Source organism: Rhinolophus sinicus, chromosome 2 (genome assembly GCF_057876585.1).
Source record: "Rhinolophus sinicus isolate RSI-liver-muscle chromosome 2, RSI-T2T, whole genome shotgun sequence".
NCBI lineage: Eukaryota > Metazoa > Chordata > Mammalia > Chiroptera > Rhinolophidae > Rhinolophus > Rhinolophus sinicus.
The window spans coordinates 1,719,220-1,747,181 of NC_142502.1; the positions used below are offsets into that span (position 1 = coordinate 1,719,220).

The following is a 27,962-nucleotide window of genomic DNA, read 5'->3' on the forward strand; positions in this document are numbered from 1 at the left end:
GGGAACAAATATGACAACAGACAGGGTTCAGAGAAGGCCCCTAAGAGGCAGTGACATTTGATCCTAAAGTGAAGGGTGAGGAGGAGCTTTCCTGCCTTCAAGAAGTTTCTGGAAGCTTTCTGAGGTCGCCCTTTAAGAGTAGGTAGCATGTTTGAAGCCCTCAGCACAAATGTATTGGTGGCCATACCAAGAATCCCTCTGACTGCAGTGGTCACGTGCCCCATTCAGGGTGGGTGGGCGGCTGTCTCCTGGACTCTCTCAGGGCCAGCATGTTGTCCCTCAGCCAAAGGTGGTCTCAAGGTGACCACAGCAGCTGCTGACGATGTCCAGAGGAAAACAGGTGGACCCCTTCAGAGAACCTCAGCGCCTCGGATTTCTTGGGTCTGAGTGGACCCAAGGCCCCTGAAGCCGCATCCGAGATGGGGCTGGGATGGCCTGTCACAGGTCAGCTTTCCCTGGGTGTGTGAGAGTGTGGGAGGTGGGCACCTGAGCAAAACTTCCCGAGATGGAGGCACCCAGGCAGGATGGGCAGCCACCGGCAGTGTCAAGTGCATGTCGTGCCCTCACACACACACTCATACGCTCTCACACAGTCACGTATGCTCATGCACACTCACAAACACATGCCCGCGGTCACACCCTCTCTCACACATGCACGCGCACGTCTTCTCTCCCTGCTAACCACTCGCTGAGACTACACTCTTCTGGCAGGGCGAGTGGGTTGTCAGGGGGTCACAGGCTCCTGAAAGTCACTCCAGACGTGCCAACAGGGGTCACAGTGGAGTGTGAGGACTGGGACAGCAGTGTCAGCTCCATGTCCCAGCCGGGTTCCGTGCCAGCTGGGCCCAGGCCCTCAGTGAGCTGGGATCTACTGTCCACACCGCTGCCCTGGTGTCCTGCCCAGGGGATACACACATTCCTCAGCCACTGATCATGGACACGCTGTGGGGTGACCGATGACCACATACACCCTGTGCGGTGGGTCCCATGACCACATACACCCTGTGGGGTGGGTCCCATGACCACATACACCCTGTGCAGTGGGTCCCATGACCACATACACGCTGTGGGGTGGCCCCATGACCATGGATACACCTGGGACATAGCAGGCAACAGAAAAAATCTCAGTGAGATTCTAGTGTTCCCAGATGCATTTGTGTGCTGTCACGTTTTTGAGCACACTTTTGGTGTATAATCCCTGTGGAGGACCAGGGGTTCTGCTTCCAAGACCTCACATTTCAAAAGCCATATGTTGCTAAAACCATCTATATTCTTTTTGACTTATAATAAGTGAAAAGAAAATAAACTTATCAGCTTTTATTTGTTAAGTACTGGGTAAATATTTCTAAGAGTGGGATAGATATCATTGGGATTTTAGGAAGTAACTTCAGATAGTACATGTATGAATACTTTTGTCTTTGTAGTTGTTTATTTTAATGTTTATTAGGAAGAAAAAATACTGCAGACCCATGACTTGGCAGTTAATTTTGCTTAAGAAAGAGGCTGTATTATGTTTTTAAGTGAAAAAGTGAGCCAGTTTATGGAAAAACAAGATAATGATGCTATATGTGGTAAGAAAATATGGCTAAAATTATGAGGAAAATACTAAAGTTTGAGAATTGTACAGCATGAATAAAACATATTTCCTAACTTGGTATTATTGTTTTTCGTGTTTTGGAAGACCACATGTCCTATTTTAAATTATACTAGTGAGTATATTTAAGTTTTTCAAACTAATTTAACTTATATTTTTGAAACAGTAAAGTGAGTTGTGTGTGTGTGTGCACATGTATGTTAATATGCATGTGTGTGTGTGTGTGTGTGTGTGTGTGTGTGTGTGTGTGTGTGAGAGAGAGACTGGAGGGCCGTTTATTCTCCTCCCTACCCGACACACCACCACCCTCAGCTTCTTGGCTTTTTTCATTTAATCTGGGTTTCTGTTCCTGATTGGATTATTAGGTCACATTTTAATACTGTATTTTTCTTGGAATTTGGTAGATTTAGAAGTTTTTTATTTGATTTTAACTGACTCGGTGGTCCTGGCCAGTGTGTCCATGGTGTGAGTTTCACATTCTTGAGCTACTTTTTGCTTTTTATCTCGGTTGGGTGTTTCCAAGTTAAGTTTTTCCAGGAAAGTATATACTTTGTAAGTTCTTGTGGAGCTGACATGAGTCCTGTTGCTTTTAACTAAATGCCCTTTTTGGATCAAAAGACAAGAATATCATTGAAATATACAAGCCTGTCTTTACACAGATATCCAGATTTGACTGGCGTTGGGGTCTGAGGATGTCGCTTTCTCCTCCTGAAGACTTTTCATTGCTGCTCCATCACCCCCGACATGTAAGGCTGTGTGGCAGGAATCCACGAGAGCCTGCATTTGTATTTTTTTGCCTGTATTTTCCCCCTGCTAAGTGCTTATACTATTTGACTGTTACCATGCCCCATTTTGGGTAAGACGTGTCTGGATTGCTATTCACACATCCTAACCTCAATACCCACGGAGACAAAGTCAGACTGAATATTTTAATAGGCCTAAGAAGTAACATGCAGTGTTCTAATGTTCTTAAGAAAGACATTTTCAAACAAAAGCACTGGGGTTTAAGCAGATGCCGCTGGATTTCTATCCAGGGCTGGCCAGCACTGGGGAGTGGGAGCCCGGTCTCCCCGGGGTTTCCTCTGGGGGGAAGGTCAGGGGAAGGTCGGGGCGCTGGATCCCTTTCTCATAGCGTCCTTGATTTTATGGTTCTAGGACTGTGGATAAATGGATTTTACCCATAAAGGAAATAGGTGGTGCTTTCAGCTACAAGAAACAGAAACTCTGACTCAAACTGGTTTTGAAAGAAAAAAGGAAATGCACTAGCTCACACACCAGGAAACGGGAAGTGTGGCAGGCGTGGACTGTGGATGGATGAATCAGAGCATTTCCAAGGTCACCACGGCCCTGCTCCTAAGGCTGGTTCTCCTGGTACCAGAAGCTGGGAGCAGTGTCTCCCTTCACACCCACTGCAGAAGGGGGTGGGGAGGGAAGGAGGAAGGGATGGGGAGAGAGAGAGACAGAGACAGAGAGAGCACCCTGCCGCAGCCACCCAGGGAGTGGAAGGCCTGCCTTTACTGTGGTGGCTGTCCCCACCGCAGCTAGCACCTGCCTTGAGCCCAGAGTGCATGTTTACCAAAGCCTTTGGGTGTTTGTCATTCACAAGGCTGGAGCCCCAGCCAGGCCGGCTGGCTGACCAGGTGTGTCCCCTGCCGCTGGGAAAGGAAGCCCAGGGGTGGGATGATGGGGGGGGGGGGGGGCGGTCAGCCGGAACAGACTGGTTCTGTGCACAGGGAGAAGCGGCCCTGAGTGGAGATGGGGACAAATTGCTCAGCCTCCCCTCTCTGTGCTCTGAAGAGGACACCAAACGGAGACAGAAGGCTCAGTGCCATGAACAGGGGACCTGCCTCGTAACCCCACAGCTTCGGTGAAGTTGGAGTTGGGGCCTCCTGCAGTCTCCCCACCTCTGGACCTGGGGTTGCTTGTAAAAGCGTGAGTTCTGCAAAGCAGGGTCCACGTGGATCCGCCAGCCGCCCTCTGTGTGCTGGACCCCAGAGCAGAGGGGCAGCCTGCTGGGGAGGGGCAGCCCTGACCCCACACGCGGGGCCCCCGCATGGCCGTGACAATGCAGCCGGTGCCATCAGGTTCCCAGCACACAGGTGAGTTCTCTCCTGCCTGCTGATGTCCAGGACCTGGGTAGGGGGCCACCTCAGTCACCTGGCGCCTCTGTAGCTGGAGACAGGATGCTAGGCAGGCGGCCTCCACAGCACCAGGCCTGCCCCTGCCGTTTCCCGAGCACAGTCCCTGTGGGCACCCGAGACGGTGGCCTGTGCCCCCACTTCCCCCTCTCGCTTCCTCTCCTTTCTCCCACGCCGTGCCCACCACTTCCTCTTTGTCTCTTGCCGCTGCCCAGCGTGTCCAGGCCTGTGTTAGGTCGCAGTCCTGAGAGGATCCGATTGGGCCGTTGGTGACTGTCCCACAGCTCAGGTGTGTTTGAACGGGTCTCCTCCAGATGCGAGGGCACTGAGGGTGAAGCACCAATCACCGGAAGTGGACGGCCGGGTCCACAGTCCGTCCCCCGTCCCCGTGGAAGCACTGGCCGCGTGTCCTTGGGAGCCTTGTATGCGCACGGTCTCAACTTCATCATCTGGAAAAGAGGGGACATGGTCATTCTCGTCCGGTAGTGCAGTAGGCGTGGAGACATTGTGAGTGCCCTCGTCCCCCGTAATGACTGTCCCTGCTTGCAGTTCCCTGCGACAGGGCAGAGTCAGGGAGGGCCTGCGTCAGGAATCCCGTAGGACGGCCTGTGGCATCGCAGGCTCCTGGGTGCCATTGCCTGGACCGCCGGAAACTAATGGCTGTGTTGAAAATCCTAAAAAATAAGAAGACGATGACGGTGGAGGACCTGCATAGCAGGAGTACGGCCTTGATGCTCAGGCTGCTGCTCAGAACAGACGCTCCCCCAGCCCCACACGTTATTCCTGAAGGACAGCTGGCAGCAAAGGGACCAGGGCTACCCGGTGACACGGCCTCAGCGAGTGTCAGGGTCACCAGGGTCACCAGCCCCTGACGCCGATTTGATAGAAATGCTGACTGTCCTCCTGTCGCTCATTCATCGCACAAACATCTGTCCATAGACGTCGGGTGAGGATCGTGAAGGTTGTGAAGACGCCGTTTAAATGATCTCATTCGTTTTCTCTATCACAGTGAAAGTCACATGTCTGTAACTCCAACCGTATGTGACATTAGCTTTGGCCTACTGAGTTGTAGTATACGGATAAAAATACTCTGTAGGGTCTTTTCAAAACCAGCCCTTTCCCAACACAAAAAGCATCCTTTTACAGCCACACTCCCTCCTCCCCCAAGACAGAAGGAGCAGAAAAAGGAGTGCTTGGCTCTGTTCTTGTGTAACAGCAGCGGGAATCCTGGTGATTCTGGCAGATAAACAGACCTGCTGGGGCCTGAGGTGTCCGGGTACCTCGTTTCTTGCTGCAAAGGACAGCAACTTAAGAACTCACAGAAAGACAACTTTACATTAAAGGGAACACCTCTCCTTATTGTTCTTTCCCCCATCTGTACAATACATGCAGTCTAGGGAAAAAAATGAAACAATGGACAAGTGGGAAAAGATTGGAAAACAAAACCCCCTAATATCCAGCCCTGCCTACATTCCATTCAAAGAACCACAAACAGCCCCAGGCAAACACCCTTCCTGTGGTTTTGTTTCTGGGCCTAAACTGGAACAGAGAGCATGAATTAGTTCTCATAAAAATGGGCTTATGTTATGCATATGACTCTGTCACCTTTTCTTAATGACTGACTCAGCTGTCCTCCCATGTCAGTGACTACTGATCTGCTCCACTTTCTCCTGGCTGCCTGAGAGGGCCCCACCGTATTTATTACCCAGACCCTTGTGGATGGACATTGGGCATTTCCCAACTTTCTTATAAAAGGTGCTGTGGTGAGCATTCTTGTACATAAATCATCGTGAAGTTTTGTGACCATTTCTTTGGACACATGGCAGGAGTGGTGTGTCCTGTCCAAGCCCATCCGAGAGCAGGAGGGGTGGTAGAGTTCAGTGGGGGCTTCCTGAGAAGTGAAAGGCTTCATCCGCTGGGTCTAGGGCAGCAGCCTGTGGGCCTGGCTTCTGTCCCCATGAGGCTGAAGCAGTCACAGCTCCCGAGGGGAGGGGACAGTGATCTCAGGAACACTGCTCTGTATAACTATATGAAACACGAATTCCATTGTGACAAATGGAAATTGAAGGACCTTGCAAATTGAAGGACAGAGACTATTTCTTTTCTTTCATGTTTTTGGCAGTTTCTTGAAGTGTGGCCTTTGGGCCGTCTGAATGAGCAACTCTGGGGCACCTGGGTTTCAAACTGGACCTGCCACCAGCGGGTGTGCGACGAAACCCAGAAGGAATCATTTCTATGATTCCTCTGTGACAGTTTGAGAACCGGATTTAGACTCTGCTGTCTCATCTCACAGGTGCGTTTACTCTGTGTGTTTATGGCATTGCTCATATATTTGAACCTACTGCTGCCATCTCCATTGGTATTTCTATTTGCTGTGATTTTCCTTGCCTTTTTTAGATTAAGTTTTCTGTCTTTTATTGAAATAATCAAGTTTTCTTCCAGAGGTTAGAAGTTAGACATTCTGTATTTATTCTTTGAGTGTTTACTCTAAACATTTTAGCAAGCTTGTTCCACTTAACAAGACCTAAAATGACCCACATCCATACCCTCCCCCGAAGAATACAGATGTGGGGACACTTGAGCATTTCACTCCCTTGACCTATGCTACTCGTTGTTGGTCTAGTTTCATACTGTGTGTGTTTTTTTGGGGGGAGGGGCAGTCTTGTGGGACTGAGCCCTTAGCCATGGGGTCTGACGCTCTCTCCAGGTAGATAGTGTCAGGATTGAGTTAACTTGTAGGACAGCCAGCTGGTGGTGCAGAATTGCTCGGTGGGGGAAGCCCCACACATCTGGTGTCAGAAGTGTGAGTGTGGTAGTCATGTGGGTGTAAAGGAAACACACATGGGACAGGAGTTTTTCCCGGACGTGTCTGGGTGTGATTCCATTTTCATATGTGTGGTTTGGTATTTGATAGGTTTCTTCAATCTGAATACACACGGCTTTCTTTAATTTTGGACCATTCTCAGCCATTAACTCTTAATTAAGTCCCTCTCCCCCATTTTCCTCCCAGCTCCTTTTGGAATGTGCAGTGTACACGTATTGGACCCCTTGGTTCTATCTTCCATGTCTCTTAGCCTTTCCTTTTTCTCTCTCTTTAACTCTGTGTACATTCTTGATAGTTTTCTCAGATCTATCTTCCAGAGCACTAATTCACTTTCATCTAATCTGTTATTTAATACATCCATTGGGTTTTTAGGTTCCCTGTTATACTCGCAACTTCTAGACATTTTAGACAGTGCACTTGGCTCTTTGTCACCCTGGAACACGAGAGTGTTGTCGCAGGTGCTGTGCTCACAGGCGGAGGCAGGAGTCAGAAGAATTGGCCAGCTCTTCTGGGCAGGGCTGGGTCTGCCAAGAAACGGCCGTCTAGTAGAGGATGGAAGAAGAAAGTCTGCTCAGGGACACTGTAAGTGTGTGGTTGGAGACACATGGTTAGAAATAGGGTGTTTGTGAGGGCTCCTTCCCCCCCTGTGACATGTTAAGTCTCTGTTGCATTTCGCTTGGATTAAGGGAAAGGTCGTGTGGTTCATGGTCTGAGTTTTTCTCTCTATCTGAGGTAAGCGGATAAATTGCTGTAGCCCAAGCATCCAACACTGTTAGGGCTTAAATAACAACACAACAAACATACGTGCACCTCAATTAGCAGTCCTAGGTGAGTGTTCCAGAATCACAGGTAACTCCACTCCTTTAGGAACCAGGATGATGGGCTGCCACCTTGAACACGTGCCTTCCAGTGGGAAAGGGGAGAACATATGTTGAGAGGGCCAGAATTTCCTCTCAGGGACATGAGGGGACGTCTCACCCACCACCACGCTGTATGTGTTTCACTGGTGAGAATTTAGTCACATGTCTTCCCCACAGCAGCAAGCAGGTACGTGCGGAATGCAAGCCTAGCCCTGTGGCCAGGTCCCCCCAGCTCTGTTCCTGTGGCTAAAGGAGGAATAGAGTTCGGTAGCAATCTGTCACTTCTCCTAAAATGGAACTCCCTTTAGGTTCTCTGGTGTCGCAGAAAAATCTGCTAAGTCTTAGCGCCTTCTCGTCAGCTGGTCTCCTTCTTGGTTCTGGCTCGGCAGGCCCTCCCGTCTGTCTCAGGAAGGAAAAAGGAAAGGAAGGAAGGGAATGAATTAATATTTTTAAAGAAAGTAAAAGAAAAGGGAGAAAAAGGAAAGAGGAAGAGAGAAGTACAACTTCTTTGTTTCCATTCAGGTTTCGTTGGACTCCACGATGATTTTCAAGGAAGGTTTCGCGGATGCTATAAGGCACAATGCTTCATATCTGATAAGACCACTCTGTTGTTTTCACATGTGAATGACATCCAGGCCACCTATGTAATTAGGGCACCTTGTCATTCCCTCATTTCTCTGTGCACATTGCCTCTTTGTCTTTGGGCGTCTGTTATTACTGCATATAAGTCCGAAGCTGATTGATTTTTTTTCTTTATAGAGACTGTTTCTTGTGCCCAGATGTCTAATTTTAGAATAACTTCTCTTCCTGGACTGATTTGTATTCCCATATTTCACGTTTTGTTAATGTCAATTTGTTCTCACCTCCCCCACCCCGGTCCTCCTTCCCTCTCTCTTACCCCCTCCTTCTCTGTCTCTCTTTTTCCGATAATGGGACATTTTATAGGTCGCCGGCTGGATTGTTCCACGTACCATTCATCCTTGAGTGGGGAGGTTCTATTGCGGCGTATTTCCTCCAGAGTGCTGTTGCTGATTCTCCGTACTGGCTCCTGTCTACTGAACCGTATCCAACTTCTCCTCTTTCATCGCGACCCAAGGGCTGTGCACTCATGATCTGTAAGCTGTGCCTGGCCAGCTCTTTGTGGGGATTTGTTACAGTGGGGAGCTGAGTTCTGGGTTCTGATGTTCCCTCTCCAAAGGCTTCCTGGTTGTTCTCTCGAATCCTCTGTCACAGGCGTGTGTGTCAGGGACAGTCCGTGTGGTTGACGTCTCCCTTTTGGGTTATGTGAGGCTCACAGTTCTTTGTTTGGTGAGTTCGTTTTTAGTGCTTCTGCTTAGCTCACTCTTGCTAGATTCTGCAAACGGACTTGCAGGTCTCTGCTCCCCACTGTCTTTCAAGGACCAGGGCAATATTATTTCAAAGGAGACTATTGGTTCAGGTAGGCCATTTGGTGACCTGATGTTGGAAGGGTGCTCCAAGGATACAAGGCAGCTCAGAACACAAATACACAAACTCCAACAGAGAAGGCAGTAAACAGATGTATCAAGGCCCCCTCTCTATGTGGAGCAGAGCAACACTACTTTCCTTATAAGGATAAGAACACCAACTAATCTCATCAAGGTGATTTCAGACCAAGTGTACCATGCAGTGTTTGAAGTTAGACCTTTGGCCTTTGGAGAAGTCAGCAGTTTTCTCCATGTGAGAAAATGAGGATGCTGTACCGGTCGCTTTATTTAAAGGAGAACCTGGCTGAGTGTGCACGGAAGTTTGCACAGCCCCCCATGACACTGCAAACCATGGAAAGTCTATTTTGGGTATTTAAGTGTATTCCTGGATCGTGCAGATGGTATGCTCTTGTCACAGACTGTCGCATGCAGTGGGTGGGTCCCAGATGTGGCTTGAATGAAACGGAGGTGCTAACAGGGGCTGGGGAACAAATTCTGCTCGGAGCAGACACACCATTTAGCACCTGGCAGAACACGAGAAGTGCGGGGTGGTGAGAGGGACGCGGCGCTCAGAGGGTGACCCTCTGCTTCCTCTGCTGAGCACAGGCTGAAAGAGTCCCTTCCAACTCGGACCAAACGTCATCTTTACAACTCACAGGAAGTGATTTCCTGTGTGGAGCCTCTTACTCACTGTTGACCCAGATGACCTGACGGGCGTTAAGGGGTCACTTGCAGGCAGGTTTGCAGATACATTCGCGTTTGCTGACAGAAGCAATGACGTCCTTAGATCATCCCACAGTCACGGCTGCATCCCTGAAATCCTTGAACAAAACGTGGGCTTGGCTACCACTCACAGACAGGACCTTTCCCGGTTCCTGATTTCCTGACCTGTGGGTTTGGGGGTCAGGCAGGGCACAGAGCTGGGGCTTCTCAGCAGGAGGGCTCTGGCCCCTCCTGAGGCAGGCTGTGCCTGGTGCTGCTGCTGTGGGGTGACCCCCTGGGAAGTGTGGCCGGGAGCGTGTCCTGTCTTCCTCTGCATGTTGCTGAGGTTCAGGAGGCAGCACTACCGCCTTACGCAACTAAGGGAGCCTCGCATTTCCACACGAGGGTGATGGCTCCTGGCCTCTGGACACGAGTGGCCTGAGCCCACGGATTTTGCCAGGACGAGCTGCTCACCCAGCTGTGAAGTATCCGGTCGGCTTTGGCTTGGGCAGAGTGCTGCTCCGTGGAGCCCAGTGGAAATAGGATGTGCGACATGGCGCCATCACGCACAAAGTCTCGGCAGCGAGGAGGACGCACACGTGGCAGGTGGTGGAGAAGCGTGGACCTCAGCAGAGCAGCGCTTCCGCTGGCTTTCTCCTGGGAGCGCCTGGGTCCTGAGCGGAGGGTTCCCTCAGGGACTGTCCATGTGTCCACCGTGCATGTGACAGTACAGACAACACCCTCAACGGGGACGCTGACGTGGAGGGGATTCCAGACTGGAGCTGACAGATCCTGGAAGCAGGAATTCGGGCGACACTCTCTCTAGGACCCATCACCATGTATGGTGCACCATTTTATTCTGAGCTCACTTTCCAGATTGCTGGTTTGATTTTCTGAAAATCTCCCTGATTCTTCCTGTGCTAAAGGCAGTCACCTCCTGCCTCCATCTGCTGTTTTTTCCTGGCTCCTCCTTCTCTGGGTAGAAATTGCATTCTAGAATGAAGTTTCAGGGAGACTGGCTCAAAGAACTCCTGAAATACCTGCCTTTCGCCTTCTGAGAAATTCTACAGGGTGGTGGCAGGTGTCACAGGCAGGCCGCGCAGGACCCTGGAGGACAAAATCCTTCCCCGCTGTGGCCTCCACGCTCAGGCGTCTATCTGACCGCCACATGGGCTGGGGCCAGTTAACTCTGCAGCATGTCAGAGAGAAATGGGCTTCACACTTAATCATGAAACTCAGATCTCACACCACTGAAAAATAAAGAAGCGATTTTGATATGAGCTCAGCAAAGCAGAGCCGAGCGCCAACAAGGTGGGGACAACGGCTGTATTTTTATTTGTCTCCTGTACCCAGCAGGTAAGGTCAGGGGCTCCCGGCCACTGTGTGCTCTCGCTCTGGGGTGAAAGGACAGCTGCTCCTCCAGAACGCACATGTGTGTTTGCACACACATGCATGCACACACACCCACACCCTCACACACGCATACCCACACATGTGTACATAAATGCACATTCACATGTACATACAAATACACATATGCACACAGTCTCATGTTCACATTCACACACACATGCACATACAAATACACATATTCGTATATATACACACTTACATATATATGTGTACACACACACACACACGCACACACACTCACACAACTACATTGGTTATTTCCAGAGCAGTGAATGACATTTTTCCTGTTGTTGAAAGTAAATGAAGGGAAGCGAGGTGGAGACGGCCTCCCTTATCTGTGTCACATCTAAGTGTCCTGCTAGCACGGCCACTTGGCACACCTGTGCGACGCTGCTGGTCCTTCCTGGTCCCCAGTGCGGACAGAGACAGAGGGCCCTGCTCACTCCATGTGCCCAGTCCCCACTCCTGCCCTGACCTGCGGCTGACCCAAACCCTCCTAGAGCCATGCCTGAGCGTGGGGCGCTCAGTCGGAACGTGCTCACTCAGTAAGCCCGCACTGGCCATTGCCGCAAAGACAGGGTTTCTGCCACCAAGAAGCAAGTTCCCTCTGGGGAGACAAGCCTGAAGGAACTCAGGTGGCTGCTGGAGACTTTCCTCAATCGCAACTGGAGAATGGGTCCCCCTCCCTAGTGAGGTAATAATATTTCAGAGTAAAGGGAGGAGTCTCTTCCTTCCAGGGGCTCCTGGCGCACCCACAAAGCCCGTTGTCACCTTCTTCCTACCTTGTTCCCCTGAGAAGGACGTGGTGAAAACTGTTCAGGAAAAAACACTGGGTAGAATTTGCCCATGAAGATCAAGGGTGTCAGGAAGTGTGTCCTTTGGGGATACACGGTGGTGACGGAAAAAGCCAGAAAACTAACAGTTACCGAGCGCCTCATCGGCTGCTACGTACTCCTGGCCCCAGGAAGACAGAGAAGCTTGAAGCAAGCCTCCAGCCTCAGGAAGCTTAAAATCCAGCCTGAGAGACAAGTTAGAAAACATTGGAAAGTCAAATACTAAAAGAGACTATTTCCCAGAACCACAGTCGAGTGCTGTCACATATAGGCCACCCAGGATTAGAAACACTGGCTCTGGTGTTTCAATGAGTGTGGGTCAGTGTAGGATAAAGCGGGGGATGGGGCAGCTATGCACCCCTAACCGGAGCTGGGTCGCCCCCACTTGGAGAATGCATCCCTCAGAGAATGGAGCGGGGGGCGGGGCACAGAAACACCCCTTCCTCGGCGTTTGTGCTCCCTTGACAGACAGGAGGGGTTTAGGTCACTAAGAATGATTTCTGGTGACCAGCATCCACTGAGGGGCCTTAGAGCAAAGCGTCAGTACCTGGTTATGTGTTAAGCGAGCCGTGTCTGCAATCAAGTAAGTGCCTGAGATGAGATGGTCCCTCAAGCTGCAGTTTCTGGTCCCACAAGGGGAGGAACAAGATGAGCCAGCACAAGTCCCGGCTGCTTCCCTGGGCCTGGCGGGGCCCTGGTCAGCTCAGAGGCACACAGCCCGGGCCCCGGGAGATGGGGGCAGTAACTCATTTTCCAAAGCCCTCAGACCACAAGCCTCAGTGCTTTGAATCGTCTCTTCTCTGTGCTTCTCAAAAGAGAGGTAATTACGGACCGAGGTAAAGGGTTAATTTCTAGGAAAATCGTCTGTACACTCACCTTCCTGTACTTCCCCGATGGCTCCCTTTAAGTGCGTGCTTTCTCCATGATTGAGTATCAGAAAGGTCTCGGCTTCTTGCCAATGAGGATGATGGCATTTATTAACCTACAGGCACTATCCTGCTTCATTTCAAAACACGTTCAGTCATTTTATTCAAAATAACCCACAGCATATGTATTCACAGTGCAGCATCAAAAGATGAGTTTTTCTTTATCTCCCAAAGTAAAGATTCAAAGAAGCATCAGCTGCGGGATTTTTTGCAGGAAATTGGAACCCTGGAGCCTTGTGACCTGGTGAACCCCAGACCCTTCCCACATCTTCTATAGTTTGGAACCCCAGGGTACCAGGGAGGGGACTGTCGTGCGGGGCGGCCTGCGGGGTCTCTGGTCCCGCTCCCCACAACAGAACGCAGGACATGGTGAGGCCAAAAAGGAACACCCACGGAGCCATAGGTGGGGGGGTCACACCACTATAGTCTCTCTGGCGGCACTATACTCTCACTGGAGGCTGGATCCACACTGTCCGCAAACCGCCATCCACGCTTGCCAGCCCAGCCGCCATCTTCTTGCTAGCCCCATTCTTCTCTTTCCTCCCTCCCTCTAGCGTAGCCACAGCAGTTATATTGGTGGCCAATGGCTCACTGGTTACAGCTGACGGCCAACTAGCCACAGCTGATGGCCATGCAATCACAGTTGATGGCCATTTACTACCTGAGCCAGCACCTGTCTATGTGAGGCCGAGAGCCTGGAAACTACTTTCTGGGGCTCTGCCCCCACAGGGACGAACCCAGCATTCTCCGTCCTTTTTAACCTTCCACCCAAAGTGTCTTCCTTCTCACTGGTGTGGCCCCCAGCCGCTTCTGGATCATGCAGTCCAGTCCTTCGTGGACCTTGTCCCACAGGCAGCTGACACCTGTCTCCCGGATCTGGGATGCTGGACAGAAGGCACAGCTCCCCAGGGGGCAGCCGCAGCCCCTGTCCCTGGGACTCAGGGCTCTGGGGTGACTGACAGGGAAGCTGAGCAAGCCGGGAGGGACCATGCAAGCAACAACTATTCTGGGGGAGGGGAGGACGCCTTGGTTCATAAGCTGAGGAGCAAGGTGTGCGGAAGCTGTGCAACTGGCTCAGGCCCCAGGCCACGTGAGCCCAACCACCAATGGTGTTTAAAACGAATCTGCAGGGGAAATGCAACGCTGGCTCCAGTCCTTGGAAAGCCGGGAGCCTCCAGTGGGGGCAGCGACCATGAGGAAAACTGTAAGGGGCTGCGGGTGTGGCAGTGAGCACAGTGCAGGGAGCCCTGCAGGCCCAGGCAGGCCCTGATTCCCAAACCTGCTGGCACGGAGCCTCAGTGTTCCCCTCTGAGCAATGGGAATAAAAACATCTCCTCCCACGGTGGCTGAACAAACGTGATGACTATGCCTGTAAAGGCCCCCACGTGGACTTGGACATGGCCGTCAATACCTGGTACCTGTTCTTACTGCGTGTGGCTCTTTCCAGAGAGAAGGGAATCCTGCAAAGGGGAACTGCAAAGGTGTGGCCGTGAGTTTTGGCAGGTCCTGCACTGCTTCCTGGGAGCCTCTCCCCTCACAGCCCCATGTGCCGCTTGGGGCTCTGCAGGACTCATGGCAGCATCAGCTGGGATGTTGTATCTGATGACCCAGGGTCTCACCTTGGGGAGCAGATGGGCCACTTCCCAGGAAAGGCTTATCATGAGGGACGGTCCTTGTCGTCCTGTAGCTCGTACTTCAGGCCAGGAGGGGTGTTCTGGATCACTCAAATGGCCCAGGCTGGGGGCCATCCTTTCCAGCGAAATGATTTCCCAAAAGCCCCTGCCCTTGTTCCCGTGACCGCAGGAGTCCAAGCCCAGCCCAGTCCCACGAGGAGGGAGAAATCAGACCTTTGGCCAGCTCACGGAGCCCCACCACTCCCGCCAACCCCACCACTTCCCGTCCCAGGGGGATTGCCCACATGCCCCAGGGCCTACAGTTGTCAAGCCAATGCAGCACCTCTAAAAAACCATGTTTCAGAAAACGTGCCACATTTGGAAACTGTGCTCAGAAGAGCAACTTCTTCCTGTCTGACCAAGCTTTCGTTGCTTCCCCTCCAGCCTGGCTGCAGGCCCAGTAGCCAAAGGGATGCGGGAAGAGGCGCCCTGGGCCTGGGGTCAGCAGGGGACGCTTGTCTGCACTGGCCTTGTCAGGGCTTCAGGTCAGTCAGACAGGCGTCCACTAGTGTCTGGAAATTCAGCTTGACGCGTGCATGCCTGGACACGTGGCCAGCTTTTGTATTTCCCTGGGGGCCGCACTGCGGGCCTCGTCCGTGTCCTTGACTTCCAGTTACGCAGGTAACTCCTAGCTCTCCCGTGGGCCCAGCCCCGGGAACTCCGCGAGGCCCCGACCCACGTCTCCCCGGGGACGCTGTGCATCCTGCGCGTGATTAAACAGTGTTGTGACCGGAGGACAGCGCATCACACAGGAGGGAGCAGACAGGGAAGTACGAATTCGTAGGTTATGTGTTTTTTTCCCATCCCAGCTTTTTAGAGTTAGGCAGTGGAGTGGGGGTGGGGATGGGAAAGAGGCCACTTAAGAAGCAACAAATAGAAACACAGTATTTGGGGAAAAGCCACGTCTCTGAAAATGGCAGGAAAGGCCAAGGACACATGAAAATGACAAATGAGGCTTATTCAGAGGCAGCCACTGGTGCCCAAGGCCATGTCATGCTGCCGTCTAGTTCATCTGCACGGAAGAGATGAAGCTGACTCAGCCACAAATTCAGTGAAAGACACGTCATCATCGAGCCCACCCAGCGCCATAGCCCAGGGGACAAGGGCGGAAGTGCATGGGTTTGACAAAACCTGCTGAGGGCGAAACAGCAATTTCACCATCTGTGACCGAGGTAAACGACCGTTTTCTAAGTAAACAAGCAGAAGCCAGTGAAGTCTGTGACCGCCTGCAGCAACCCCACGAGTGCCCTTTGCAGCTTCAGAGCAGATGTTTCCATGCTAATCAAGCTGCCTGTGGCCTCCCGTTAGACCATGGAGCTTTGAGGAAGGGTCGAAAGAAACGTGTTTCTGGCATCTTCCATGCTGTGGGCTGTGCCTGTAATAAGTGCACTGGGATCGCACCATGAAAACAGGTCTGTGGGGACAGAGTCCCAGAGAGCAGTTTCCAGGCTCTTGGCCTCACATGGGAATGTGCTGGCTTGGGTAGTAGATGGCCATCAGCTGTGATTGGATGGCCATCAGCTGTGACTAGTTGGCCATCAGCTGTAACCAGTGAGCCATTGGCCTCTGATATAACTGCCGTGGCTACGCTAGCAAGCGTGGATTGCGGCTAGCAAGTGGATTGTGGGTTATGGGTCATGTAGATCCTACTTCGTGTGTCTCGCTCGGCCGCCAGCGAGATGGGGGTGCAGAAAGACCCCTTGTTGGGGTACTGACGGATGTTTGCTTTTGTGTCTCGACCAGCCACCATGGAGAATATAATGGTATGAACCCCCTGTCTGTGGCTCCGTGGGGGTTCCTTTTCGGCGTCGCCATATCCTGCGTTCTTGTGTGGGGAGCGGGACCAGAGACCCTGCATGACAAGAAGAGAATGCGACACCTCCCCCATCATCGAATCCAGGACTAGAGGGCACCCCGGAGCTTGCTTTAGGACAAATCGAGGGAGGACGTGCTGGTCACACAGGAGATGGCTGACTGCTGAGGCTTGCCATCTAGATGGAGTTCCGGCTGAAACGCAAAGCCGCTTGGCAAAGGCTTAGCTCAGATCACCAATAGCACGCTGGGAGTTAGAGCCGTGGGATCCTGCTGTGGGGGCCCCAGCAGGACTGTCCAGCAGGGCCCGTGCTGGGCTGCATGGAGAGAGTAGGGCTGAGCCAGTGGGGGTGGGGGAGCTATGTGTGCATGTATTTATATTGTGGGAAAATACACGGAACACAAAGTTCACCATCTTAACCGTTTCAAGTGCACAGCTCAGTGGCGTTAAGCGCACACACATTGCGGTGCCGTCGTCCCCTCCGTCATCACCAGAACTCTTCACCCCTCAAACTGAGACTTGGTCCCCATGAAACAGGAAGTCCCATCCCACTTCCTGTCGCTGTGATTTTCACTACTGCAGGCCCCTCACAGGCGTGGAATCTCACAGTGTCTGTCCTTTTTGTTTGACTTGCTGCACTTAGCATAGCATCGTCGAGGTCCATTCGTGCTGTAGCAGGTGTCAGAGCTTCCTTCCTCTTTAAGGCCAAACAATATTCTGTTGCCTGGATAGACCAATGGGATGGTGGTTTGATACCAAAAACCCACTTGAAAATTGGTAGAAAATGTGTGACCACTTTTTTGCTTAATGTTTCAATATCTCCCATGAGCTGTGGGTTCTGATCAAGATGCATGGGGGTGCCCGGCCAGAAGGGAGAGGGCTGTTGGGTGCTTCCAGGCACAGCTGCCTCATGCGTGCGGTTTCAGTCTTGGATGAACTCGGGGCTGTGAGCCGGAGGATCCCGTGCGAGCACACACCTTGGCCGGGCGTGTCACAGCGGCCCGTGTGAGCGAGCATCAGTAGCCCATGAGCCCCCTGTCACAGAACTCAACTTTGGAGAGCATTTTGGGCCCATAACACCGAAAGGTTTTAGGGAGATGATGGAGGTGGAGGGTGTTAGAGAGCAGAGTACCGAGTCCTGCGGTCATTCTGCTCACGGACCAGCACCTGCGGACACGGCACAGCCCGGGACCATTGGTGCTGCACAGAGTGCCAGGGCCGCAGCCGCTCGGTGCGAGCAGAGGGCCGTGTGGGCTGAGATGACCCTCATGACTTCCACTCTGAACGTGGCCAAATAAAGTGGGTTCTTAGCCTTTCTATCCTGTCATTAGTGCTGTGTTAGCTCTTCCTTTGGGAATGTGGTTAGAAATTTGGAGTCTTCAAGCAATTGCTTTAGAAAGGCCCTTTGTTGATCACGGAACCAACAGATGTGTAGCCAAGTCCCTGGGAACGCAGGCCCCAGAGTGGCAGCTAGCCGGGAGGTGGGGGGGGAGGAGCAGATGGAGCTGAGGGCCCATGGCCTCCCCTACCCTACTGGGCTCTCTGCTCATCTCCAGCTCACACCAGGGCCTCAGAACAACTGCTCCTGAAGCACTGGGTCATTCGGCCCAAGACTGAGCCTGGATCTGGACACTTTTCTCTGCAAGAGTCACACAGAGTATGACACGGACCCTCAGCCTCTACCTCTGGTGACCCTGGCTATTCCTAATCAGTGTGGCAGAATCTCAAGGAGAACAAGCAGGGGTTAGACCCCTGGACTCAGCTCCCAGTCCCAGTGTGAAGGGCTATATCTCCCTGGAAATACACTTCCAACCTCAGTTTCCCCCTTGGGAAAATGAGATTGTCTTAAGCTTCAAATGGGTCAAAATACATAAACTTATTCATGTGTAAAACTGTAAACCATTGTACAAGTGAAACTTTGGTATGTGACAAACCCAGATAAAATAACTGTTGTCGAGACAATTTTGCGAGGGAAGGGGACACACTGCAGACACGTCCGTTCACCCTCCGGACAGCCCCAGGTCTTGTGTCTTAGGAAGGCTCCTTCAACTTGGAACTTGAAAAGAATGACTCATTCTGCAAAAACAAGTACATAATTTACTTCAGCTACTTACCTGGCACAAGTTCTATGGCCTGTAGATCTGTGTCCCCCCAAACTCATATGTCGAAGTCTTCACCCCCTTGTGGATGGGTCTGGAGGTGGAGCCTCTGAAGAAGTAATGAGGTTAAAAGCGTCATAAGGGCGGGTCCCTGATTCGAGAGGGGTAGTGTCCTCACAGGGGAGATGCCAGAGAGGGCTCTCTGCCTCTGTCCCCATGCACACGAGGAAGACGCATGTGGGGACAGAGGGGAGGGGACCCTCCCCAGGAACCGAGTCAGCTGGCACCTTGACCACGGACTCCATCCTCCAGAGCTCTGAGAAATAAGCCCCGGCCTGTGGGACTTTATGGCAGCTCAAGCTGACAAATACAATAAGTGAACTTTAAATGTAAGTCACAGAAAGAGAGTAGGGCCCCATTTTGAAACCGCTGGCTTAGCTGAGGCAAGATTGCTATGATTCAGGACGATAGGCAAACACCTGGAGACCCAGTGAATGTAACCCCCGCCATCCTGTGTGACAGCACCGCCAGCACCCCCACCCGCTTGGGTGCAGGGCCAGGGAACTGTCTCAGGGGAGCCAGTTTGCACTAACTCTGCCTGGTGGCATGCTGGCGACATAACCATGACATGATTTAGTGGTGTTACTGTGACGGCAGCATCCAGTTTCCAGCCTGTTGTCTCCTCAGGCGACGATCGCGCCGTATTTATCTTTGATTCGTTAGGATTTCACCAGCTCCTGACACACAGCAGGTGCCTTGTAAGTACTGTGACTTCAAGTCCCCAACTCCATTTTCTTAGTTGCTTCTAACATGATCTTCTTTCAAAACCACAGACATTCTTTCATCCCCACATCAAGGTTGCCGTACCTGAATTATAAATTCCCATAAGGTCATCCAATAGCGAGATAGCAGTCTGAAAATATTGTACTCATTTTAGGAACTTTCAGCGAGCACGATGGTGTATTTACTTCTCTGAAGCTTTGTCCCGACTGCATTGTAACTGGGTATGTTCTCAGTAGGGCGCTCTGCGGTCTCTTCCCCCGGGGCAAGGTCACTCAGCATTTCCGTTGCTGCAGGGCCAGTTCCTGTCTGCCTCTGCGGATATCCAGTCATTCCTCTTGTCCCCCAACACCATCCGTCGTCCTGGGGTTTACACTCGCTTCCAGGGTGCACATTAAAGGAATCCACAGTCTGAACAGACATGAAACCCCTAGTAGGGCCACTTGCAGAGGAAATGCCTTCCTCCCTCTGTCTGGGCTGAGAACTCAGAGGGCTGGTGGAGAAGGGTCAGAGAACAGATGCTGCACCTCGCTACGGGCCTGTGGGGCTGGAGGCACAGGCACCCCAGAACACACACGGTGCGCACACAGCCATGCCTGCCCTTACCATGCAAGGGCGTCACTGAATTTCCCATTCCTCCTGCAGCTCTGAACAGACACCCGGTGGAGTCACCACAAGTTCGGGGGCCGTTGCCCGCTGTGCAGCCGAGGCTCAGGGCAGTGGAGTTGGGAGGGCGCATGGCCTGCGTCCTTCTGCTGTCTGCACTGGTCACCCCTCCGCTGGATGAACCCAGAAATATGTGGTCTGGGCACTTTTGCTGAGCAAGGGACAGGATAAGATGCTGCTGCAAAGAAAAGCTCATGACGGAGCCACCAAAGGGTGGTCCCCAGTGAGGGGCATCTTAGAACAGCATCACCGGAGGGCAAAGAAGAGACAAAAGGTGACGGCCCACAGCGCAGTGGGTGGGCTTGTCAGCTGTGGAAACCTGCCTGCTGCTTTGCCGGTGATGTGAGTGTGTGTGGGTGTGATGGGGTGTATGTGATGGTGGTGTGTGTCAGTGAGTGTGTGATGGGGTGTGTGCAAGTGTGTGTGACAGGGGTGTGACGGTTAGGTGTGTGTGTGTGATGGGGTGTAATTGATGGTGGTGTGCATGTGATGGGATGATTGCATGTGTGTGTGTGGTATATGTGTGTGTGCACACATGCATGTGTTTTGGGGTGTCTGTGAGATGCTAGTTCAGGAGTTAGTTCCTTGGGTCCTTCCAGAGGTGGCAGATGGGTCTGAGGCACGTCTGCTCACACCGCTGGCCTCTCCTTTCCGCCCTGTGTCCGAGGCAGCCCTGACCCCTACTCCAGGCTCAGGTCCTACGGCCCTGGTGCACTGGCGCCTGACCTCCCTGGGCTGCAGAGCTGACCCTCCCCCCACCCCCCGAGGACACCTGGGAGGCCACAGGGAGCAGACAGCCCCCATGCCTGTGCGCACACAGTGCACACAGGGCACACACTCAGCACTCCCTGTGGGTGTGTTCTTTCCTTTCTCTGAGAGAAGGATTGTGGGATTTCAGGAGCTGGGCAGACGGGGTGATGGGCTTGTCTGACCTGGCTGCGGGTTTGCTGGCCCCCAGGGGACTCCAGGCCAGCACATGGCCTGTGCTGGCGTGGTCTGCTCTGTGCCATTTTCCACGGGCAAAGCTACTGGCCCAGCACCAAGCTAACTAGTCCCTGGGTCAGAGGGGAGCGAGCATGGATGCTACCGCCACAGGAGCATTCTGTGGGTTACCTCTGACACTAGGGTGATGGCCTGGGTGCACCCCACTTGCTGGGTGTGAGAAGTAAAGGACAGTTGGAAGTGTCAGCCCTGTGCCTGGGATGTCATTCAGGCCGTGGTCACCCTTTGCCATCCGTGGTCTCACTGGTCCTGGCACTGCCTACGTGGGACGGGCTCAGCTTTATGTTCCTGGGCTCGGTGCTATCTTTGCACCCCGGTCCCATGTGGCCTGTCTAGGCGACCGACCTCCCGCAGACAGCACTTTTCTCAGAAAACCCTGGAGGCCTCGGAAGCCAAGCAGGAGGGGCCAGAGTAAAGCCATGTTTATGAAACTTCAGAGAGAGGAACGGTGGGGCCTGACCCTGCCTGGGGGGCGGGTGGCTAAGTGGTCTCAGGGGACCACAGTGAGCCGAGTCCCCAGGGGTCCCCTGAGGCCAGCTTGAGAGGCACTGCACTGAGAAACGAAGCCACCGTGCTTCTGAAACCACTATGCCAGCACGAAGACCTCCCAGCCGCGCCCCACACCCCGGCTGCCTCGGGCGGCCGCACATGAGTTCCATGGTGGTGACGTCACTCAGAATTTCCGGAAGGTGTTTTGGCATCTCCTCCAGGACCAGTTTTATTTGGGCTATGTGGCCTGGACACTATGTCATATATATAAAATGTCTCTCATTTCATGCTACTCTCCTCCACGCCATCCTATTTTTAACTCTGGTCCTGCTACAAAGAGGCAGAAGTTGTTTGGAATTCGGGGTGGGGGTCAATAAAGTGAATGATAATGCTAGCTGATATAATTTGTTGGTGAAAATCCAGAAATGAGCCTGGGTTACTTAGGTGGCTGACAAATTGCCCTGAAGACGAGTCCAAAAAAACGTCTGAAGCTGTGGACACACGACTGACTGGCTGGTGTGAGTGAGTGAGTGAGCATGTCCCTCGGGGAACGACTAACAAGCCGGCATTTGCTTCCATGGGGAAGTTATGGGATGCTGGTTGAAGAGACAGAGCTATTGGTTGCTGGAGAGTCACATCCACATGTCAGCAACTGAGAAATAACGCTCGTTCCTGAAGTTTTAATAAAGCATGGTAGCTAGCAGCCAACCAGCCTCCCAGCCCCAGGAACATTTTGAAAAAAGTTAAATAAGTAAGTACGTTTCTGTTTCTGGAAGATTTCCAAGGCAAGACAATGGCTCCTTCACTGAGGTCCTCGAAACTTGGATAGGGTTACTCCCTGCTGACACTGGGAAGGGCGCTGCTAGATCAGGAAAGAGTGGGAGGCGGGGAAGGGCTGGCATGACGTGCTGGCCAGTGTTAACAACTGAGTCCGGAAAAAAGTGTGTGTGTGTGTGTGTGTGTGTGTGTGTGTGTGTGTGTGTGTGCGCGTGCGCCTGTGCGTTGTGTGTAAAGTAAATCTTTCTGCTAGGAAGGGTGTGAAGCACACAGTTTATAAACTGACTGCACTCTTCGTTGTAGTAAGTCGATGCCTGTGGACGCTTCCGGTGATTTTTACTGAACTCTTGTGTCTGCAGACGCCTGTGGGTGCAGCTCACAAAGGATGTGACAAGTGGAGCTGCCTCCAAGTCTGCTCACTCTTCTCAGTAAGTTGGTCGTCGTTCAATCTGATATGCTGTGAGCCATTTTGCGGTGCTGCCTCATGCAAATTACATGGGTTAAAACGACTCCTCTCAGCTTCAGCACTCCTGATTTGAGAGTTTGTCATTGTCACAGGGACTGGGACAGTGTTTAATTCACATTAGTTCATAGAGTTGTGATCAGCAACTCGTCTGACCAGTCCCCCCAAAGCTCACAATTGTCCGTATGAGATGGTGTGTCCAGGAATGGGTGTGGGGGTGGTGGTGGCCAGGCTGTGGTCAGTAGTGAGTTATATAATTCCCTGGCAAATTCAGGGCTGCCTGACGAGAAATGAGTCTCCGAATCTCCTGCACTCATGTAAGCATGCCACCTGTCATGAATGGTCAGCTCGTCCGTGCCCCGTTCAGTGGCACAGGGAGCAAACGTGTGGGAAATGTGCCCCCAGAAGATGGATCTGACACAATCACAAACCGATGTGCCTTACCGTCGCCTTTCCAGTCTAACTCCTGATAAATAGAAGAAGGGAATTCTCGCAATTTGCCGAGAGGAGGCTCCATCCTGGGCCCCTTGCAACCACCATGGCTCGTTCCACTCACGGAATCAACATTCATCTCAGGACCAACTCCTTTCCCATTGCTTTGATCTTTCTGTATTAAAGGAAATTCCCTGACACCCAGAGAACAAGAAAGGCATTTAAATGTTTCTCTTTCCTCACAACCCACATTCGTCTGAGGGCAGGTTCTCACAGCCTTAGCCTGCGCTGTTACCTCAGGCTTCCTCTCTAAACACTCTCTGGTCGTAACTGGGGAGTGCTCAGGGGACCACAATTTGCCTCTGACTCTTGCTGAGAAGTGTTTTCTCAGTGTTCACACCTCGTCCCTTTGAAATGCAGAGGCATCGCCCCCTTGCTGTTTTGCTGAACAGATAAGCAGTGTCCACAGTGAGTGGGTGTGAAGAGCAGTAGACACACATGCACGTACATATGCAAACACATGACTGTGTGTGTGTGATGACGTTTATCTATACATCTCAGCCCCTTTACCAAGTTGCTCGTCACCCAAGAAACCTCAGCACTTAGGAGAAAGGGGAACCCCCATTTGAGGTCTGGATGCAACCGTGTTGATGCCGATTAATTACAGATAACTGAGTTATTTAGAGGGACTGTTCTCTCTATTTCCCATTTCCATTTTTATTTTTTGTCTCAAAGACTCCTACTTCCGTTGTCTACATCTCAGGAACTGAAGTGTGAACTGTATTCAAGAATAATAGTGCATCATATAATATTTTTATGTATTTCATATTTTAAAACAACCATAAATAAGATGAAAATCCCACCAGAGAAAGTGTTAGTAATTATTAGAATGGAAAATTCACATAAAATAAACACTTTTTCCCATTGTATGGAATATTTATAATCTATCTTTGTAAGAACCTATTTTTGAATAATCAGAAACAATAGATTACAAACATATTGCCAAGGGAAGTTAAAACTGTCTTAATTAATGTTAAATGTAAACAGCACTGACTACAATTAGGTCTTGGTAGTCTTTTCAATCCACACCTACCTCTGTGCTCTGGGCTCTCACTCCACCTTAAAAAGGCCAAGGTTTGCAAGTTGACCTTTTCAGTCTTGAGCAAAAACACTCTCTTAGCTACACATTGGTAGACATACTGGGTTTTCAGATTATCTTTATTAAATAAAGTTACTGCTCTGAGCACAGAACATAAAAGTGTCATCGATGGCGGTCAGAATTGAATGACGCGTTTGGAAGCTGGGTGGGTGTTCTGGAAGGAGAACACGCGATGGGAGTCAGGTGGCGCTCAGGGGACAAAGTCGGGTGTGAGATGTGGACCAAAGTGTTTCTATGGAATTTGTGGAACAAAAAAAGTGTGATATGGTAGCATTTCCTTTAGTGATTGTGGGGAATGTGGGCTTTGTCTCCAAGCTTTCATTTCCCTTGGTATTTCTCCTTGCTGTTTAAACAGTAACATGCAGATACTGCCTCCTGGCCCAGCTTTCTCCTCCTCTCGTTCAGCTGCAGATGTCAACTCTGTCTAGTGTTTTAAGCTGCTCTTGTCTCTGAACTCCTACCTGCAGAGTTCATTGACAATGTATCTCTCCATTCCTCCATCCATCTCTCCTTCCTTCCATCCGTCCATCATCCATCCGTCCACCATCCATCCATCCATCCATCCATCCATCCATCCATCCATCTGTCCATCATCCATCCATCCATCCGTCCATCATCCATCCATCTGTCCATCCGTCCATCATCCATCCATCCATCCATCCATCCGTCCATCATCCATCCATCCATCCATCCATCCATCCATCCGTCCATCATCCATCCATCCATCCATCCATCTGTCCATCATCCATCCATCCATCCATCCATCCATCCATCTGTCCATCATCCATCCATCCATCCATCCATCCGTCCATCTGTCCATCATCCATTCGTCCATCCATCCATCCGTCCGTCCGTCCATCATCCATCCATCCATCCATCCATCCATCCATCCGTCCATCCGTCCATCATCCATCCATCCACCATCCATCCATCCATCCATCCATCCGTCCATCTGTCCATCCGTCCATCATCCATCCATCCATCCATCCATCCATCCGTCCATCCGTCCATCATCCATCCATCCATCCATCCATCCACCATCCATCCATCCATCCGTCCGTCCGTCCGTCCGTCCATCCATCCATCATCCATCCATCCATCCATCCATCCATCCATCCGTCCATCTGTCCATCCGTCCATCATCCATCCATCCATCCATCCATCCATCCGTCCATCCGTCCATCATCCATCCATCCATCCATCCATCCATCCATCCATCCATCCATCCATCCGTGCATGCATCCATTCATTCATCTGCTCATCCACTTGTCCATTCATCCATCTGTCCATCTATTCATCTGTCCATCTGTGCACTCCACAGACATTTTTCATCACCTACTATGTACCACTGTGGTAGGTGCTAGGGGTGCAATATGAGCAGAAGCAGAGAGCCTCAATCACTCACAGTTTGCTGTCTAGGGCAGGAGGCAGACGATCAAGTAATCACAGTAGGGATAGTTCATTCTAAACCGAAGGAAGTGTTTTGAAGGACAGGACCACAATTCTGTGAAAGCGTGTAACAGGAATCTGAATTTGCCTGCCTCCCTGGAGGAAAACGTGAAGAAGGGTGAGTAGGAGTCAGCTACATGAAAGGATGCGTGAAGGGGCAGCATCCCAGCCAAGGATTAACCACAACACATCAGTGTGGTTGGTGTGTGCAGAGCGAGGGGCAGAGGAATTTGAGATGTGGCTGGAAAAGCAGGCAGGCCAGGGCCTTGGGGACCCAGGAAGGGTTCTGCAGGTTCATCCTAAGAGCGATGAGTAAGGGGACCCTATTGAAGCATCTTTGCCAAAAGGCCAGTTACACACTCGTCTACAGGTTAACTGCAACAGTTAGAATGCTCATGCTTTGTTTTACAGAAAATCCGAATTCAACTGATTAGGAGAACAAAGTGGATGAGGTTATTGGGTCATGTAACTAAACAAACTTCAAGGGAGGCTTGGTTCAGCTGCAAATGCTGGGACCTGGTTCGTGTCCCTTTAACTCTGGGGCCATGTGCATGGCCCGGCAGGCTCTGCCTTCCTGACGGAGGGAGGAAGTGGGACTGCTTGTTCCAAAGTGGTTGTCTGGACTGCAAGCTTTGTTTTCTTGGCCAGTGAATAAGAAAAATCTGCTCCCTTGAGAGTTTTTAAAGATCGTCAGAATTTAGTTTGAATAATTTTGATTGGTGTGTCTTTGAATACGTGCCCGCCTTGAACGAATCCCTGTGGGCTATGCCCACTGGCCTGTGCGTCTGCTTCTTATCAGCCCTGCCCAACCTTCTGGTCGTTGGGATACAGTGTGGACCACACTCCTTTCTCTTCCCTTCTACCTAAGAGTGTTGGTGTTTCCTCTGAGCTCGGTGGAAGCACTAGGTGTTTCCTGTTTTCCACTTTTCTATAGTCTGAAGTCGTAGCGAGTGTAGGGAGGGTAGGGTTGAGGGCGTGTCCCGTGTTCACGGTGACTGTGTCTGTGGGGGGACCTCTTGGCCATCGTGAGGTCCTCCCAGTTTTCCCATTCCAACTCGACTGCCACACTCGCGCTAGAGAAACGTGTTTAGAGCTGCCCTCCCCACCCATCCTCCACCTGGTGGAAGCTGCTAGTTGTGTGTTTACTTGTGGACATTTGAATATCGATGATTGTACTGGATAGCATGCGTCTGTGTGACTGTACATACGTGCACTTTCCTGTGTGCGTAGCTCTCATGCAATTCAGAGAAGGTCAGTCCTCGCCCCATATTTCAACACTGACCTTGATACTGTAATTGAAGTAGACTAGGGTGATGTGCGAAGCCTGAGGCTTGACCTTTACCCTCCTGTCCACTTCACTTCCGCCCCTTTCCATCTAGTATCACACACACGGGCAACACCAAGCCACTTGCAGCGCAACACACACACACACACTCACACGCACACACGCACACACACACACACTCACACACACACACATACACACACACACACTGCTCTCCCACGTCTCCATGGCTGTGTTCAGGCTGCTTTCTCCACCCAGAATGGGTTTTCTCTCACAACACGAGGGTTACACTATGTACTTTATTGCCAGTGCTAATGTCTCAGTTCACATACATCTTCTCAGCGCCTTCCTGCTGTACAAGCTGCTATGACGTATGAACACATTTTCTCCCCCTGAAAAGTGTTGACAGTCGTCTGCTTTAATAACTTGCTTTTGTACTTTGCTAATTCATTTGATATCAAATGCTGAGAAATACAGGATATATCATGATATCTTTGCAATAACACATTTTAAGAAGCAGTAAGGTCTTTCCTTCCTTCCCTCTTTCCTTTCTCTCTCTCTCTCTCTCTCTCTCTCTCTCTCTCTCTCTCTTTTTCTTTCATTTCTTTCCTCCCTCCCTCCCTCCCTTCTCTCCCTCCCTCCCTCTCTTTTTTTCTTTCTTTTTACAACACTATCCGTCCATAACTGCTCTATGCACATGTGGAGGTGACAGGGAGGGGAACGGAGTCCCAAACATCTGTATACGTGGGTTTCAGCACCTCATTTTGTCTCTTAAAGCACATTACGCTTCTTAAACTATCACTGAACACTTCCATTTTACACCTAGCTGCACAAGACACAAGAACTGTTTGAGTAGAGTTAATTATATCCCTACAGTACATGTTAATTTTTCTGCATAAATATTATATTGCTTGTGACTTTTCATCCTCCTTTGCTTATGCAATATATAATAGATTCCAGAAGAACAGGTGAAGTATCATCCAATACGTGGAAACTGTTTCCGTTCAGTACATTAGCTTAATTTAGTTATATGAGCTTCACTATAATTAGATAACCTGAAACAATACATGAAATACCCGAGAGGATAAATAAAACCTTAAATGCAAAAATAGGACGGTCTGATAATCTTGAGAACAATAC

The 27,962-nt window shown here is 51.1% G+C and overlaps 1 long non-coding RNA gene across 1 annotated transcript; it reads left to right on the top strand.

Moving 5' to 3' along the window:
- Positions 1 to 2,767: 2,767 nt before the first annotated feature.
- Positions 2,768 to 5,321, top strand: LOC141571742 (uncharacterized). The gene is made up of 2 exons (XR_012496833.2): positions 2,768 to 3,234; positions 3,328 to 5,321. It is a non-coding gene; the product is annotated as an uncharacterized LOC141571742 (long non-coding RNA).
- Positions 5,322 to 27,962: the final 22,641 nt, after the last annotated feature.